The sequence below is a fragment of the Protopterus annectens genome, chromosome 7.part0 (genome assembly GCF_019279795.1).
Source record: "Protopterus annectens isolate FY-2018-M chromosome 7.part0, PAN1.0, whole genome shotgun sequence".
In the NCBI taxonomy this organism is placed as follows: domain Eukaryota; kingdom Metazoa; phylum Chordata; order Ceratodontiformes; family Protopteridae; genus Protopterus; species Protopterus annectens.
The window spans coordinates 1791221037-1791233866 of NC_056739.1; the positions used below are offsets into that span (position 1 = coordinate 1791221037).

General features: G+C 44.7%; 1 protein-coding gene across 2 annotated transcripts in view; it reads right to left on the reverse strand.

Annotated features, from left to right (window-relative positions):
* EXT2 (exostosin glycosyltransferase 2) overlaps positions 1-12830 on the reverse strand; it is a 1719054-nt gene that overhangs the window by 1499895 nt on the left and 206329 nt on the right. The window lies entirely within an intron of this gene.

The window sequence follows — 12830 nt, forward strand, 5'->3', positions numbered from 1 at the left end:
GTACGTATGTGTATATACAGACATCTAGATACACAAACATGTGTGTGTGTGTGTGTGTGTGTGTGTGTGTGTGTGAGCAGCAGGGTTGCCAGATTTCCAGCCCCCCAGGTAGGGACAAAAAAAAAAAGAAGGTCTCTCACAGCAAGTGAAGACCAGAAAAAAAAAAAGGGGGGGGGGGTCTTTAAAGTGGAACACAGTTCCACATTAAAGAACAGTAGCTCTGCACTAAACACAGAGCTTCTCGTGTTTAATGCATTGCAGTTCCGCATTCACAAGTAGCTCCGTGTTTAGCGATTTTTGATTGGCCCATATACCAGCATATGGGCAAATCAAAAATCGCTAAACACGGAGCTTCTCGTTTTTGATTGGCCCGTATGCCAGATATACAGGCCAATCAAAAAAAAAAAAAAAAACAAACAAACAAAGCGGAGGCTGGCCGGGATTTAAACCGGCAGGGCGGGACTCGGGATTAGGCCGCTGATCTCGGTACAGTCCCGCCCAAATAGGGACGTCTGGCAACCCTGGTGAGCAGTAACCAGTTGGCTGCATAAGCCTGAAGAAATAAACTTATCATAACAAAAAATGTTTGACTGATAACTGCTACAGTAGCCTTAGAAATACGGGTTATAGCCTCCATAAGGACAGAGCTGGCCAGCTTCCAAAGCTTCATGGCACCTTCTGTGCAACCAAACCATCACTCAGCTTGAGCTGGGCTGACTAAAAAGACAGGTTTAGGTGCCAAGCCCTTCAGAATTTTCATGCCAAGGGAGGGGAGATGGAGCCTTAAAAGGGCAATGCTAAGAATAAGAGAAAATAAATGTCCACATCCTGTCATCAAAAACACACTACAAAGTAAGGGAGAGGAGGGAGGGAAGGAGGAAGGGAATGACTAATACAGCAGTGAACATTCCAACATCTATTACTATGATAAGTTTACTTACCCAACTGACCTAATGTTCATCATATTTATCACTGCTGCATTAGTCTTAGCAATATGGGTAGATTACTTTAGGGTACTACATTTGGGAGTTGGCAGAAGAGTCCAAGAGCCTCTGAAGAATGGTCCTAGCAAAGCCTGATCTAGACACAGAGAAGGAATTACACTTATAATGCTTTGTAAAAGTTCTGTACAATGTACCAATTTGCAGCTTCTAGATTAAATCACAGGAGATTACCAGCCTATCAACCCGGATGTCATTTTAAGCCTAGTTGTTTCAACCTACAGTAATACCATAGAAGTACTAGTCAATACCAAAGCTCGCATTTAGTGATTACTGCCCATGTCTAGGAGGGTTGTGGGAGCTATCCCCGGTAAGAATTTACAGTGCCTATCCACTCATCCAGGTTCCTCTTAAAAAGTGTCACAGAGGTGCTCTGTTTCACATGGATTGGTAGCCTGTTCCAAAAACATGGCAGTCGCTGGGAGATAAATCTGTCCCTCCAGCATGTCCTATTTAATTTACAGGCCATATTCAAGTCCCTGGAATGGGGAGCCCTAGACTAACTTGATTTAAGGATATGCAGTAAGTTCATTAGTTTGAGTCTTGGGTTGCTCTGTAGGTCAGGTATAAGTCTCCCCTAAGAAGTCTATACGATATAGAGTATAGTGTCAGGGATTTTAGTTGTCTGTGTAAGGCAAATGCTGGAGGCCCTTTACCTTCTTTGTTAGAAACCTCTGAGGTCTCTCTAACTGCTGTAGGTGCTAAGAACAGTACATACTAAATGTGGTGTCATAGTCAATTATGGGCCAGATAAGTGCAGAGTACAGGGGGGTTATAACTTCTTTTGCTCTCAAGGCGATGCCTTTACTAATCATGTGAGCTATGTGGAAAACTTTCCTTACAATGGTAGACACATGGTGGTCAAAGTTAAGGTTGCAGTCAACCTGTGATCCAAGATCCCTTACCACTTCATGGGTACTTCGGGCATCGTTACTGATTTGATAATGTGAAGGGACATTGTTTGTGCTGAAGGGAATGATACTGCATTTCTTTGTATTCAGTTTGAGATGGACTAATACACCAGTCGTTGGTCTGTGTGAGACCATCCTGCAGTAAACTTACATAATTTGGGGATTCAATGATTGCACCTAGTTTGTCAGCCACAACCCTTTAGTTTTGACCTGAACTTCTGAGAAGTATATATCAAACAGTAGGGTGGGCCCAGCACTGACCCCTGTGACACTCCACTGGTAACAGGTCTGCTGGCTGATGTGGAGTCACCCACTTTGATAGTGTGTGTCCAGTTGGTGAGACAGTTGGCAACCCATCTTATAGCAAAGGGGTTACATTCAGTTTGCCAAGTTTATCAGTGATGCCTGAATGTGGGATTGTGTCAAAAGTCTTTGCCAAGTCGAGGTATGCTGTGTGCACTGATCTGCCCTCATCAATGGCCTTGGTCACACATTCAAAGAAATCCACAAGATTTAACAGGCAGGAGCTGCCCTTCACAACGCCTTATTGGGTGGGATCCACGGTTTGGAGGTCACCTATGTCTTTATTTTTGAGGTCCATAATGATAAGTTCCATGGCCTTACATGAGGCTGGTCAGGCTTATGGGTTTGCTGCTAGGCCACATTTGTGGAGAGGAATAACTGCAGCTGTTCTTCATTCTGCAGGAACAAAGCCTGTGGTTAGGCTATGACTGAAAGGGGTACTTAGTGGTGATGCTAGCTCATGTTTTAGACTGTTTAGAAGACAGCCTGGGATGTCATCTGGTCCCATAGCAGCTGTGTTCTTTGCCTTGGATAGAGCTTTGGGGACCTTCTCTTCAGATATGCAAGGTGGGGGAAGAGTCTGGGGAAGGGTTTACTGTAAGTTAGGAGAGGATAAGGGAGTGAAATTTTCTCCAAACCTATCTGCTAGCAGGTTTGCTATCTCTGTGGGGTCAGTGTGTGTGATACAGTTGGCCACCAGTTCTGCACATCCTTGGGTCCTACCCTATAGGTTACTTACACAGCTGTAAAAGGCCTTATGGTTATCCTTGGCAATACTTGCTAGGATTCTCTCAAAGGAGCTCTTGGAGGATTTGACAAGTTGTCTTATTTGCTTATTATGGCTGAGGAGGGTGCTTTTCCATTTTTGATTCCTTATCTTTGTTTTCTTAGACAGCAACTTTTTGCAGACTTTGTTGATACTAGAAGTCCACCATGGCAACTTGACAGAATCCTGCCCTTTTCAAAAAGCCACAGATTAAATCAAGGCCCTGGTAGAGCACAGAAAGTGTTAGCTTTTCTAATACAAAATTAAGATCACAAGAAGGGGCTAAACCCCTTCCAAAAAAGCATTTTGACATGAGAATACATTAAAAGAGGAGGATCTCATGGGCCATATCTCTCAACTGTCCAGATTTTTGCAAAATGTCCAGAGTTTTGCCTCATATTTTGGGTCTGTTCCTCATAAAATTTGTGATTTTCTGGCAAATCACTAGGATGATCCAAGAACTGAAGTCACTAAATAATGATATACAATTGAGTTTCAGACTTCAAATCCTTCAGGAAAAAAAGAAGTTATGTATTCACCATAGCATTCCATCTGTGCTGTCGATCTAAATTCATCCTCGACCTTTGGGTACTCGGTTCTGATCCTCGGAACTGGCTTGGCCATTATACAGCTTGCACCAGCCAAAACCTCTCAAGCCAAGACTCTAACCAAAATACCCCTCTCCATATTACCTCAGATCATGTTTACAGCCACACAGCAAGAGAGAGAAATCTGTAACAAAAGGAAGCAGTCATGTCCAAGGTCAAACCTAACAAGTTTCCAGGACAAGCATCTGATCCTTCAAGAAGTTTACAGAAGGGGGAAGGAAAGTGGGGTGTCAAGGATGAATGAAGATCGACAATACAGATGGAACTTTATGGTGAGTACATAACTTCTTTATCTGATGCTGTCAATCTTCATTCATCCTTGACCTTTGGGAAAGAGTCCCCAGCTACTTTATGTCCTGGGTGGCCTTATGCAAGGATATTCCTGAGAACCATAGAGCCAAAGGATGCTCTTTCCCTTGGAGACCATATCCAATTTGTAATGAGTGATAAAAGTATGTGGAGTAGCCTACATTGCAGCTGTGCATATTTCATCCATGGAAGCCTTGGAGCAGAAAACAGTTGATGTAGCTATTGATCTGGTGGAATGCGCTCTCACAGGTGCAGGTAACTCGAGTTCCTTGTTATTGTATATGAAGGTAACATTATCTCTTAGCCATTTCGACAAAGTAACTTTTAAGAAATTTTCCCAAAGTTGGACGAGAAAAGGATACAAATAACTGGTCCGATTTTCTAGATTCTGTAGTCCTGCTGAAGTAGAAACATTATTGTCTGTGACTGTCCAGTAAATGTAAGCAATATTCACCTCTGTTGGAAAAATCATGGAAGAACACGAGTAAATCAATAGTTTGATTAATATTAGATTCTGAGACCACCTTCTTAAGAAAGGATGGGTTGGTTCTTAATGAAACGCTATCCTTATGAAAAAACAGATATGGGGGGTTTGAACATAATGCTTGAATTTCAGAAATTCTTCTGGCAGAAGTAATTGCTATTAGAAAAAGTTTTTTCCATGACAGAAATTTTTAGGTGCCAAGTCGCTGCTGGTTCAAAGGGGGAAATACCAAAAACTATAAGACCAAAGTCAGATCACATGGAACTATAGGATCTTTAAACGGAGGTTTTAAATCATAAGACTCCTTTAAGGAACACTTCACATAAGTGGTGGGAAATTAATGAATGGTCCTCAAAGGCATTGTGGAAGTTATAAATGACCACTAATTGAACCTTGATTGTAGAAGTAGAAGCTCCTTGATCAAAAAGGGTAGCTAAGAATTCCAAAACTTTTTTTCGACTGGTGCTCAGAAGGGATTGAGATCATTACCACACGCCCAAACAGAAAATATCTTCCACTCGCTACGGTAGAGTTTCCTAGTGGATGGGCTATGGGAAGCCAGTAGAATTTTTTGAACTAGGGAAGTTAAGTTATTCGCCTGGTGACTAATGGAATTATAGAAACCAAGCTGTAAGCTTGAGATTCTGAAGGTTGGGGTGCACCAGTTCCTGCAGGTGAAAAAGCAGGTCTGGAACTGGGTCTAGAATCCATGGACAGTAAATTAGATGAGGCTACAGAAAGGGGAACCAGACTTGTCAGGGCCAGAAGGGTGCAATGAGGATCACTTTGCTTCTCAACCCGTGAGCTTTCTTCAAAAAGAGGGGAATAAGAGGGAAGGAAGGGAAAATGTAGAGAAAACCCAAGGCCAATTGAGAAGAAGAGCGTCTCTCGGGGACTCCTCCTGAGGGGGAATAAGGGCAAAGTAGCTGCTGCATCTGTTGTTCAAGGGTGATGCTAAGAGGTCACAGCATGGCTGGCCCCAGTGATGAAAAATCTCCTTTGTCACTCTGGGATTGACAAATCCCTCATGGCAGGAGAGTGCATCTGCTCACTTTGCCCACTATTACAATTGAGCTCCCCGGGATGTGCGTTGCTATTGGAAAGTGGTTGGAGGATATTGCCCATTACCACACTCTAAGTGCTTCCAGATGCAGGGGATACGACTTTGTTCCACCATGCTTGTTGATGTACCAAACTACCCCATGTTGTCTGATTGAATTGCAATTGCTCCTAGAGAGGACAGTTTGAAAGGCTTGAAATGATAAGAGCACTGCCCTCAATTCCAGGGCATTGATATGCAGGCTGGCCTCTACTGGAGACCAAGTGCCTTGGACTGTTCTTCCCAGATGATGCCCTCCCCCACCCCATCTGGGAGGCGTCCATGGTCACTATAGCCTTGGGTTGAGGGGGAATGAAGGGACGGCCCAAAAGAATTTCTTCAGATTCCATCCATCAGGATAAGTCCTTGCAGAGACTAGTGATAAGAATTGGGTACGTCATTGGATGCGTTAGGACGGACCATTGGGAAGCTAAGAGCCACTGTAGTAGCCTCAAGTGAAATCTCGCTAGAGGAACCAAGGTAATGGTCACTGCCATGGACATAAAGCTTAGAGGACTAGAAGAGCAGGAACTTTGTCTTTGGAGAGAATGGCTTGTACTTGGGATTTATTCTGCAGTCTGTGGAGAGGAAGGGAAGCTACACAAGAGATTGTATTCAGATGGGCTCCTATGAACTCTAGGTCTTGAGTGGGAATTAGTTGAGATTTTTCTTGATTCACTGTTATACCCAGATGAGTGATCAGGTGCAGAATGAAGTTTGATGCTTGCATCAGTAGATGCCTGGTGGGAGCAGTGATGAGTCAGTCATCTAGATAAGGAAACATCCAGAATCTGTGCAGTCTCAAGTGAGCTGTAACTGCCACCATACACTTTGTGAACACCCTGGGGGCTATGGTGAGACCAAAGGGCAGCACTCTGAGCTGGAAATGACTGGCTCCACACAAGAGAGGAGAAACCGTCCAGAGTGTCTGTCCATTTTTATGTGGTAATATATGTGTCTTGAAGGTCTATACAGCACATCCAATCATTTTCCTCTAGAAAAGGAAGAACAGACTGAACAGTGACCATCTGGAATTTTGTTTGCTGAACAAAACTGTTCAGAAAGCTGAGATCCAAAATTGGTCTCAAGTCTCCTGTCTTTTTTGGCACCAAAAAGAACCTAGAGTAAAACCCAGATCCCATCTGGTCTGGTGGGACTTCTTGGATGACTGTTTTCTCTAGCAGCTTTTGAATTTAAGGCTGCTTGGTCCCTCTGATTGGGTGGCACATCGTGGAGTGTTCTTTTTGATCTTGGAAAAAGATTGAAGGGGATATGGTAACCTTTGGTAATAATCTTCTGCACACCAGTACCAAAAGGTATTTGTTGCCAGGCTGTCAAATGCAGTGAAAGTCTTCCCCTGACTGCTTCCAGTGGTAAGCAATCAGGCCGCCTTTCAGTAGCACTGGTAGGGTTCTTCAGAGAAAGAATCTCTGCATCCCTGACTTTGCAGGCCACCTCTGCCACGGTTTTGGCATCTTCCATTACAGCATCCCCCTCTGCCCCAAGGGGAGCCACCCCACCACCACATGGGTCCTGAAAAGGCCCTTGGGACTTTTTAATCTTTCCTCTTCTCTGATTCCTAGAGTAGGACTGTTGAGGAGCAGAAAAATGTATACCCACTGAAGATAGGGTCCTTCCATCCTTCATGCACCTGGCCAGAGTTTCTTTGACTTTGAGGCCAAATAAAGATGATCCGTCAAAGGGAGCATTGACGAAGGTAGACTTAAATGGCTCTGCAAACTCACACAAGTGCATCCAGGTGTGACTCCTTATGGCAACGTCTGAACCCGCTGCCCTGGTCGTCCCTTTGGCTGCATGCACAATGAGCCTCATGGACGAGTTAGATATAGACTGCAGGGTAGCTAGCTCAGAGGCAACTTTACCCTGTACCTCTTCACACAAAGTTCCTGCGAGGGTATCTGACAACTCCTTGATCAGATCCTTCTGGAGCCTAGTGAAATGTGCCATAAAATGCAAAGACCTTAGGGAGAAGGTCAATAAAGCGTATACCCACTTTCCAAATCTGTCCATCATCCTAGACTCTCTGTTAGCAGAACGAATAGTGGGATTCGCATCACAGAGTTCCTTTTTGGTGGCTGCTGCCACCACCATAGCATCTACTGCTAAGCCCTTGGCCCAATGCTGGTGGTCTTCAGGGGCTGACAAAATTCTGTCTTGTCTCCGGGGAATCAGCTCTATAGAATCAGCAGCCTTCCACACCCGCTGCACAATCAAATTAATAAAATCAGCAGCAGGAGGGGTCACCCAATAAGTACATGAGCGAGCACCAAAAGCCTGCAAGTACACAGGCTCCTCAGAGGTTGGGTTTTTGGGCTGCCAGTTACCCCTCTGTTTGGGGAACTCTAGGATGTCTCCAAAGGAGATGTCTTTGGGGGGTGAGCGGGGGGAACCCTCCCCATCATCGAAGTCAGTGTCTTCAGTGACTGATTCTTCTGTGGATCCAAGTGCTTCCTCATGCATGTCTTCTTCTGGGGTAGCTCCTCAGCAGGGATCTCTCAGGAGGACTCCAAAGAAGATGGGCTCTGTACAGGGGTAACTTGCAGCTTTGGTGCTCACTGCCTGGGCGTGGAGGATGGTGGCAGCTCTGGGCAAGGAGGAGTCTGGGAATATAACTCCCACAGAAGGAGCCAGCCCTCTCCATACTCTGGAAGTCAGGCCCCCCCCAAAGAGGGATGGAAGCCCAGAACAGAGAAATAACCTCAGAAACGTCACACCCTCCTCCGAGAGACCCACCTCCAAAGAAGGAGCAGAGGAAGAGCCCGCAGCTGTTGGCATTCCCAGAGTTAAGGACGACCCTGAATAAAAAGCCAGGACTGATCCGAAACCATCGGACTCTACAACAGCTCTACTGCCCCGAGAGTCCACCAGTTCCCAAGGAACCGAAGAAGTCAGGGCAGATCCTGGCACTGGTTCACAGGTTGGAACTAAGCTATTGGCCCTAGAGCCTATACAAACCTAGCCAAACAATTCCCCGGATATTTATTCCCACAATATTTACTTTCCTTCCTTTACTGCAAGACGGGCTGTCGGTACCACAGCAGCTGGGACCAAAGGGATCGGAGTGGGAAGCTCTAAGCCATCCAAGTAGGTTAGCAGAGAAAGATTTGTTGGATTCCTGGTAGAAAACACCCTAACTCCAGAAGGGAGAGGGGTCTGAGATGGAACAGAAAGACCCCTGGCCACTAGGAGCTGATCCACCAACCTCACAATGTTCACTTCAATGAGACTCCTGGAAGAATGGACAGATGATCCAGAGGGGGATTCTGGCCAAAGAAAGGACTGGGAAGCTGGCCCACGAAGGGGTCGACAGAAGGTGAATATCTTGTCGTAAATACATTATTTCTGATTTCAGCACAGAGTTGGCGGGTAATGCCTGCTGTGGTGCACTAGGTGAGGTCAGCACTGACCGAGAAACTAAAGAAGTCTGTGTCAACAAGACCGGCGCTGGGGTTTATGGTGCCATAGTAGTAACCGGTACTGAAAAGGTTGTCTGTTCAGTTTCAAAACCTTAGCATTCAGTTCTGTAGATGTAGAAGGGACAGAAACTTTTGCTTTTTTTTTTTTTTTTTTTACCATCGGTGCCAAAAGAGAAGTCGGCACCAAGTGACTTTTCTTCATACCAAGGTCAGATTTAGATAGAGATGGAACACTCTTGGACATGGCTTCTTCAAAAGAAGACTTAATTAAGCCTTTCAATATTAATTTATTTTTATGCTCAACCAAGGCCTGGGAGACGGAACATTCTTGATGCAAATGAGTTAGACCCAGACAAAGGAAGAGTGCCCATCAGAATTGGGCATCTTCTGTCCGCAATCCTGGCACTGTTTAAATCCTGTAGTGCCTGTGGTTTTTACAAGTGGAAGTACAGGAGTCAGCTGGAGGAACACACGCACATGTGCCTGCGCTCAAAAAGGGACATGAGGGAAAAACTACCAACTACAGTAGATAGAAATACAAAGACTGGTAAAGGGAAAGAAAATACCAACTATGGTAAGAGAAAGAGCTACCTAACGAAGCAGAGAAGGAATGGTGGGCTACCAAGCGAATACAGTAAGGTATGGAAAACAAATGCTCACTCAACCACAAGAAGCAGGTAGAGACAAATAGAACAGAAATACAAATATATGGAATAGAAAAGGGATAAGAACAACTTTCAAAAAATAAAGAAATTTTACGTAGCTGCAAGAGAAACGGCTCATGTATCTTGCAAGAAGAGCAGCAAATGAGACCTGAGGTAATATGGAGAGGGATATTGCGGATAGAGTCTTTGAGAGTTTTTGGCTGGCGCGAGCTATATAAAGGCTGAGCCACTTCTGAGGATCAGAACAGAGTACCCAAAGGTCAAGGAAGAATGAAGATCGACAACATCAGATTGAGTGGTAACACAAACCCTGATATTCTAGCAGCTTTTGAAGTTTGTAAGAGCAATATTTAAAATCTGTCTCTATTTTGGGCCTTTGTCCCCCCCCCCCCCCATGTTGTTAGGCTTTGTCTAAATCTCTAGCAATAAGATGTTGAGACGTATGCCATGGGCAAACATGCTGAAATTCAAATTGAAACAGTGACACGACTGAGCAAAACGCAAAACACAAAAAAGGAAGTTATGTACTTACCACAATGTTCCATGTGAGTTGTTTATCTCACCTTCATTCTTACAGATGGGTTCAGAGCCAATCCTCGGCTCCAAGTCGGCCTAAAACAAAGCTCAAGGTCTTCAGATAACTCAAGGCCAAGTCCCTATCCCATGATGCACGTAGAGTTACCTCAGGTCGTGTTTGCTGAGCATAACAATACCATGTGTCATTCTATCACTCCATAAGAGAAAGCTATAGAAAGGTTGAGCAACCAGGAAGAATCCAGCATCTCGGTCTTCAAAAAGCCCAGGAGGGGGTAGGAGGGTGGGAAGAATGAAGGCGAGATGAACAACTCACATGGAACGTTACAACTTCTTTATGTGAAGTTGTTTTATCTCGTTGTTCATTCTTACAGATGGGTAGCGTCACAAGCACCATCTATCTCGGGTGGCTCACAGGAGTATGCTTTTCAGGACAGTAAACCCAAAGGAGGCCCTGTCAACTTTGTAATGAGTGATAAAGGTATGAAGTCTTGACCAAGTGGCTGCTGCACAAATGTTATCAATAGGAAGTCTGGCAGAAAAGGCAGAGGATGTAGACACTGCCCTGGTGGAGTGAGCCTTAATTGTGTGTTGTAAGGGCATATTGGCAGCTGAATAAGCAAATGTGATACAATCAGATAACCACTTAGACAGAGTTGCTTTAGCCATTGGCATACCTTTCCTGGAGTCTGAAAAGAAAACAAAAAGTTGTTCAGATTTCCTAAAATCTTTTGTTCTATCCAATTAAAATCTGAGTTGTCTGTGAAAAGAGAGTTGGTGCAGCATATATTCTAAATTGTTGCAGTGATTGGGGAAGAAAACTGTCAAATCAATAATTTGATTAAGATTATCTTCAGTGCAAACTTTAGGCAAAAAGGAGGGGTTTGTTCGAAGTGAGACACTGTCAGCATGGAAAATCAAATAAGGAGGTTTAATGGACAAGGCTTGAAGTGCTGACACACTACAGGCAGAAGTGATAGCTACTAAAAAATAGTCTTCCATGACAAAAAATTTGAGGTCACATGAGGAAGCTGGTTCAAATGGAGGAAGAAGAATGTGGGAAAGCATAAAATTTAGATTCCATGGGGAATAAAGAGATTTCACAGGTGGTCTGAGATGAAAGGTCCCTTTGAGAAAGGCTTTGATTAGTTGGTGCGACAATGATCAATCCTTCAGATCCAAGATGAAAATTGGAAATGGCAGCAAGTTGAACATGAAATGTTGCTGCTGCAGCTCCTTTGTTGAAAATCATAGTCAAGAACTCCAAAATGGAGGCCATAGGGGCTTGGTAAGGATCAATGTTGTTTTGAGAGGCTCATATAGAAAATTGTTTCCATTTGCTAAGGTATAGCTTCCTCGTAGAGAATTTATGAGAGGATATGAGCATTTCTTTTGTCTCATTAAAAAGGTTATGGAACCTGGCTAAGATGGGAATTGCAGCAGCCAAGCTCTCAGTTTAGGGAGTGAAGAGAGGGATGAAGTTCCCCCGACAGATGAGTCAGAAGATCTGGAACTGGGTCCAGAATCCAAGGGCCCTCCAAAAGATGAAGTCGAAAGAAGGGGAACCAAGTCTGACACGGTCAATGATGGGCTATTAGAATGATGGTCCTTCCCAGGGCTTTTGCTTTCTGTAGTACCTTGGGTATCAATGGGATTGGTGGGAATGCATCGAGGAGACCCAGAGGCCAATCATGTACGAGTGCGTCCCTTAGGGCTTCTCCTGGAGTGGGGGTCAGGGCAAAGTAGCTTCTGAATTTCGTGTTCATGTGGCTGGCAAAAAGGCTGCAGCAAGGCTGGCCCCACCTGCGAACTATTCTGTCTGCTATTTCTTTCTTTAGAGACCACTCGTGAGGCAACAGAATTGCTCTACTCAGCTTGTCTGCTATCACACTGGATTTCCCCGGGATGTGCGCTGCTAACAGAAAGTGCTGGGTGGATATAGTCCACTGCCATATTCTTCGGCCCTCACAACGAAGGGGGTAGGACCTGGTTCCTCCTTGTTTGTTCAAGTACCAGAGCACTGACATGTCTGTCTGAATCGCAATCATACCCAGAGGAAGAGAGTCCTGGAAGTACTGCAACGCTAAAAGTACTGCTCTCATCTCTACATCATTGATATGCAGATGTATCTCTCGATCGGTCCATGTGGCTTCGGCTGTTCTTCCTTGAAAATGCCCACCCCACCCTATCAGAGACGCGTCCGTGGTCACTGTGGTCACTGGTGGGATTAGAACAAAAGGACGACCTATCATGACATGAAGAGAGATCAACCACCACTGAAGATTCTTTTCGCATGTGTTTGTGATCATTATAAGATGAGACATTGGTAGCTCTTGGTAAGACCACTGAGTGAACAACAACTGCAGAATCCGCATACGTATGCGACCCAAGGGTATGGCTAGTATTGCAGCTGCCATCATGCCTAACAATTTTAGTACTTCTGATGCTGGAGCCTTGTTTTTGGCTATGATATTGTGGACCTGATGACAGAGTAGTAAAACTCTTTCTGCTGGAAGTCTCAGAGTGGTGATGGTGCTGTCCAATTCTGCTCCGATAAAAACGGTATGTTGCAATGGCGACAAGGCAGATTTTTCTGACTGCAAAGTGAAAGAGTGGTGTCCCTGGCTTGAATGAGCTTATGCCTGGTGGTGGCAGTGAGGAGCCAATCGTCTAGGTATGGAAACACCTGGAATCCTAAACGTCTCAGGTGAGC